This window comes from Quercus lobata, chromosome 9 (genome assembly GCF_001633185.2).
Source record: "Quercus lobata isolate SW786 chromosome 9, ValleyOak3.0 Primary Assembly, whole genome shotgun sequence".
NCBI lineage: Eukaryota > Viridiplantae > Streptophyta > Magnoliopsida > Fagales > Fagaceae > Quercus > Quercus lobata.
This window is the reverse complement of record NC_044912.1, coordinates 38,732,951-38,739,718: the sequence shown is the minus strand read 5'-3', so window position 1 is coordinate 38,739,718 and position 6,768 is coordinate 38,732,951.

Sequence of the window (6,768 nt, the reverse complement as noted above, 5' to 3'; positions counted from 1 at the left end):
TGGTCACTATAGTCATTCTCATTGATAAAATCATGGATGCAAAATCGAGTGTCTACACTCATCCCTAAGAGTGTCAAGGCGAGCATCCATGCACTGAAGCTACACCATGATGGCCTCAAGAGTCACACCACCTCTCGAAGAAGAAAGAGAGAAGGTGGAAGGAATGGTGGAGGCTAGAAGATCAGTCGTCTCCGTCCGTGGTTGCTTCGATTGAAGCTAGATCTTGCTCCGCAGAACAGATGCTGCACTGATGGCACCCATGACAATGAAGTAGGGAGAATCAGCAATAGGGATGGAAAAATTGCGAAGGATCCGCGTGATAGCTAAAGGAAAAATGAGCTTATCATGGGTTGTCATATCCTTATAGACATCTATGATAGAGATAGTGAAATGAAAGGGAAAGTCTATGGAAAGATCCTCTAAAAGGGATTAAAAAAATTGAGCACAAGGTTCTATGATGGAGTTATAATGAGACAATGGAGTAAGAACAAATGTCATCACCATATTAAGGAATCTCGAACCTTTTGTAAAGCCCGAGTAAGAGGTGTTTTGACGCTCACCCCATATGGAGGGTGTCTCATAAAAGTGAGACAGAAGCTCGTCTTTGGACATAGTCCTCAGACATTGACAGGCGGGGTAGTCAGGATGCGCTACCCGTGGGACGTGTAGTATCTCGGATACAAGATCCGGAGTGACTACGATTCGTGTACCTCGGAATACCATAGTAAACTGAGATACATAGGTATCAATACCATGCATATTGGAGTAAAACTCCTGTATGAACATAATGGAACACCTTAAGGGTATCTCACAAAGAGATTCTCATCCCCGAGTGCGAATGACATCGGGTAGAGGAGTGTCGGCAAAGTTCGACAGAATCACATGGCGCTCCGAATGAACACCATGTTTAGAAAAGTTCTCAAAGAAGTCCTGATGGGACTTCTCATATGAAATTGAATGTGAAGAGGGGGAATGGGAAGATCAGAAGACAAGGAAGACCCAAAACGAAAAGGGTTCCGAGTTAGATTAGATTTGCACTTAGGTGCCATGCACAGTCTATCCGAGAGAGAGAGAGAGAGAGAGAGAGAGAGAGAGAGAGAGAACACAATCACAATAGAGTACAAAGAAAGAAAAGAAAGGGTACGTATGCATGACCATGTGACATGCTAAAAATAATTGCATCATGGGTTCAATCCAATCCAAACCTGCCAGCACACAATTTTTAACATTCAAGCATACATCCAAATGCATGAAACATTGTGAAAATGCTAATAGAATGCAATGCATGATCATATAGCATTAAATAAACAACACCCAACCCAAAAATTTCACAAAAACCTCAAAAACCACAAAAATTTCTGAGAAAACTCAAAAACCTAGGTCTAATGCATGAAATGCATAAGAAAAAAGGGATTAAGAACACTTACTAGAGGAGAAAAGTAGGATCCAGGCCAAAATGCAAGAGGGTAAGGTGATTGGAGTGAGGGAAAGGTGTTTGGAGGGAGAGGAAAAGATATTCTGTCAAGAGAGAAATGAGAAAATGAAAATCGTATCATGCCTCAGGTATATATATATATAGAAAAACGAATTTCGATGGATCAAGGAGCTATCGAGATCTGTTGAGCACTAAATCTCGGCAGATATGAATCTGTCGAGGTGCTGTCGAGAATCTATCGACGGCAAAAGTTCCTCAATGGATTGAGATTCTATCGAGAATTTATTGGCCAAACAGAAAGTTTTTCGATGGATCGAGAAGCTATCGAGACAAAGTCCAGAAAGCTCGATGGATTGAACATGGGATAAGATATGTAGAGAGAAGAAGTCCAAGGGGCTCGATAGATAGGAAGCTATTGAGGATCTGTCGAGAAGCTGTCGAGCTTGAAGAAAGAATTTTTTCAAAGAGAGGAAAAACACATAGAGATGAATGCAACAAGCAAGCTACTCAAACATAGATCCAATCAATATGTTAAGCTCTCAAAAACATCTCTCAACAAAACAATGCAAAGCATTCATAGATCCAAAACACACACACACACACACACACACACACTAAACAAGTCTAACTAATTTTATATTTCAAAACAAGTTAAGACATTTTAGTGAGTATATATTAACACGTATTTCTTGTGATGGGCAAATCACATTATACCTGCACATGTATCAAAAGTAGTAAAGAATTTGCGTGTTGTGTGTGAAAACATAGCAAGAGTACATAAGTGTCTCATATTATGACGATTTGAGATATGAGAAAATCAATATCACTCACACACAATCATAACTGCTTGATAGGGACTATCACCTTTGAGATACATCCTATAACTCTCACATCTCCTAGAAACACGCTTGCAACCATATTTAAAAGCATTTAAATTCAATCTGCTTTTAATTTTTTTTGCATATTTTTCTTTTTGAGCATATCATGCATGGACATATAAGAGAGAGAAGAGATACCCAATTATATAAGCTTAAACATCACAATTTCGCTATGCCGAAGCATATAGATGTTATTCATAATTGGTGGGTTTTAGTAGTGAGATGGTTATTTATATCTTTCTCTTAGGATTTTTTAGTCCTTCCCGTCAAAAAGAGTAATATGAGTATTAAATATAAGAGATTACTTAATTGTACTCATCACAAATATGAGCCACAAAGCTCACTTGCTTAGTTATGCATTGAGATGCTCATCTAAACTACAAAAGATACAAAATTTAGAAAATTTCGTTTCAATGGCCATCCAAGGTACACAAGTACCAATGTACACAACACACACTGTTTTTGTATTTTTCTGATTTTTTTTTTCGATTTTTTTAATATTTTTATGAAAAATAAAATAAAGTAAAAACTGAAAACAGCAAACAAAAACATGTTAAACAAAGTAAAGCATAAAACTAGACTGACTCAAAAGCAAAAAAGCAAAACACACAAGTAATGCAAAAACCATAAGGGGGGAGAGAGAGAAAAAGTGATTGAATCACTTTGAGCCTTTTTCCTTCCACACCTTGGAAGAAGTTTTCCTTTAAGTGAACCTTTGATTCGGTGGTGAGGGAGAAGAGTTGAAACCGTTCAAGTTCGAAAGAAACGTGAGGGCCTTAAGAAGATCTCCAAGAGAAGCAAGAGGGGATGAAAACTAATTCTGGTTTCCAAACGAGATCATACTATTGCTTTGTTAAGTGGCTAACCATTTGTAGTAATTTTGATGAGTATGCCCTGAAGCTCCACAGTAATGACAGAGATGCGGCTTCTTCGTTTAAGACTTTTTGTTATTAACCTTCTTAGTCCTACAGTTTTCAATCTCTTTCTTATTAAGCTTAAGGGGTACTCCTAGAATAGATTTCCCCCTGTCTATGTTCTCACTAGCTATTTCAGTTTTAAATTCATTGTTCTCAGAATTAACATTATTAGTAGGTGAGACAAACACAGTTGTACTAGTGGAGGCAATATCAGGAGAAGAAAAATCATACCCCAAACCGGTTTTGTCAGAAGTAGCTTTCTGAAAGCTAAGTATCTCATCCAGCTTTGCACTGGAAGTCCTTTCCAATTGTGCTCTAACCTAGAACAGTTCTACTTCAAGCTTCTTTGTCTTTTCAGCAAGGAAGTTGTTCTCAAACCACAAAGCTCAAATAGTTTGATTCGCTTCATTAACCCTTGTAGAGAGCTCCCTCTCGGTTTAGCTGTACATCATTCAGCTTCTTGGTGGCCAGCCTATACAGTTTCTCATACTTCTCATACTTCTCAGCCTATATGGATGTCATCATGTTCATCCATTTTATCAAACTTAGATACCACCAAGTCCTCTTATTCATCTTTTGTTTCTGTAAACCCTTCAGTAGGATCAACTGTAGCAGTGAAGGCATTTAAAATTCCCTCGTCATCACTGTCATCTGACTCAATCTCAGGCTCAGTGTCACTCAAGGTAGCTGTAAAAGCCTTGCTTTTCCCACCTGACTTAAGATATGTTGGACATTCTTGTTTCATGTGTCCAAAACCTTGACATCCAAAGCACTTTGGTCCGGAGGGAATAGTGTACTAACCGCCATCCTTAGCATCCTTATTTCCTCTATCTTGACTCTTGAAATGAGAAGTACTGGATGGCTTACAGTTCTTATCAAATCCTTTCGCATTGGCATTCTTCATGAACTTCTTGAATTGCCTAGTGATATAGGATTTTATCTTGGAATCTTCATCATTGGAGGACTCATCGGTCTCATTGCTTTTGGCCTTCAGTGCCATGCTCTTGTTTTTGCTTCCTTTCCCGGTTCTAGTTAAACCAAATTCATAGGTTTGCAAGTTGCCAACCAGCTCCGTCAAAGGAATAGAGTCAATATCCTTTGATTCTTCAATGACAGTGATCTTGGCATGAAATCTCTCAGACAGAGACCTTAGCACCTTTCTTACAGCCTTGGGTTTGGGAATGGTTTCCTCAAGATTAAAGGCTAAGTTGACTATGTCCTTCAATTTGGCATAGAACTCATCAAAAGACTTATCCTCCTCCATTTTTATCTCCTCAAAGCTAGTAGTGAGCCTTTGGAGTTTTGAATCCTTAACAGCCTTAGTTCCTTTATAGGTTGTCTGAAGGATAAGCCATGCTTCCTTAGCAGTTTCAGTAAAGGGTATCTTCTTAAACTCCTCATTGGTGACCACACTAGATAGAGCATTCAATGTTTTGCTGTTGAAGTTTTCCGCTTTGATCTTGGCATCATCCCAATTAGCCGGCGCTTCATTTGGCTTAGTCCAGCCAATCTCCACAGCTTGCCATACCTTCTCATCTAAAGACTGCAAAAAAACTCTCATGTGTACTTTCCAATATACATAGTTAATGCCATCAAATAAGGAGGTATAAACCTAATTAGAGTGTGTTCGCTCTGATACCACTTGATAGGCAAATAATGTATTGACCCCTTTAGTAAATTAATCAATTAATTAGCCAAGTTAACTAATTAGATTCAATTACATACAATAAGTGTGGCAGCACAAACAAATCACCAACTAAGTTAAATGCAGTGGAAAATAAATTTGACACAGGTGATTTGTTTACGAATGGGGAAAACCACCGAGGTAAAACCCAATCAGGTGAATTTAAGGTCACCACTCTCGAGAATCCACTATTATCAAAACAAGCGGTTAAACCCTTACCCCAATACCCAATTAGACTTGTAATGTAGAGGCAATCTCTCATTTCAATGCACGAATCCTAGTACGTGACTAACCAATGATGCACAAATCGCAATATGTGACTAACACACCAACTTGACGAAGATGTTGGCTGCAAAGTTTTTCAGTTCATCTAACAATAAAGATCAGGAAGTTCCTTGGTCACAAAACTCTTGACGCAAAGACGCAGTAACTTCTAGAAAGAATATGATGAACTAGGGCAAATTCTGTTTCCAGTCACAATTTTCATGCACAATGACTTTGCATCAAGTTTCATCGCCTTGCATTACCTTTGACGGCTATTAAAATAATCCTTATATATGTCTAGGGTTATGAGAAAAGAAACTCTACACAAATACACATGGATATGAGTGAAATCGGATCTGAAAATCTAAATTTCGTAATTCCCAATTGATATAGCTTCTGACGAGCTGCTGTCGAGCATCAGCATTAAACCTTGATGATATAATCTGTCAAGTTATCTGTTGAACTTTAATGAACAACACTTCTTCACTTGTTTCTTGGACAGATTTGCATGATTTTAATACTAAACTTGAACTCTTGTTTCTTGAAGTACTAAAATCATCATAGATCTATCCAATTACAAGTAAAGTGTATTTTGTCAAAGGATTAGCCAACTTACATAACATATGTCTCTAACAATATCCCAATATGTCCTAACAAAATATATTTATAAGAGAGTTAATAATAATGACAATTATAATAGTTAAGCAAAATATTCTTTTTCTTCTTTAAAAAAAAAGCAAAATATTTTATCCAAAAAAAAAAAAAAAGAAGCAAAATATTCTTTTATTTTATTTATTAAAATTAGTGTATGTTTTAGGTCGACATGCATTAGGGCCTTCGAAATTGGGCCACAACCCAGTTCTAATCACGTTTTAAATAGTGATTCTGATATTGGACCCCAAAAGCAAAACTAATATTTAATTCAATACCCATTTCAGGAATCCAAAGTTCCAACTTAATCTATTTTTTTAATAGTGGGTTAGATTAAGCTGGACTTTAATTCAATCCCAATTCATTTAAAAGGAACGTGAGCATGTTTGGCCCAAACATTAACTTCCTTTTTTTTGGATAATACAAACATTAACTTCCTTAGATATGTTATCTTGCTGTTGACGACTAAATTTTCTGCACTTGCATTTTTTTATTATTATTATATAGAAAACTTGCATTTTGAATAATCATTGGCATGACCAAAAAGAAATCAATGGCCACGCCACGACCCACCAAAATCAAGCAAGAAGTATATTCGTGAAAGTGGTAGAGTAGAGTTGTTCAAAGTATTTGAACTTGAACAGTAATTCTTGGTCTACTACCTTCTTCTTCTTTTTTTTTCTTTTTTTTATTTATTTTTTTATTTTTTTATTAAGAATGATTCTTAGTCTACTACTTTTCAAGCAGCAGCCACACATGGGTCTAAATAGAAGTTTATAGATAAGGGTATTTTAAAATTTTTGATTAAATATAATTTCATTTAATTATCTAATTATGTTGTATCAATTGTGAAATACAAATTTATGGTTCTATTTCAATGTTATCACTAAACAGATAAATAGTAATAATTATTCCATGGATTGAAATCAGGTGCAATAC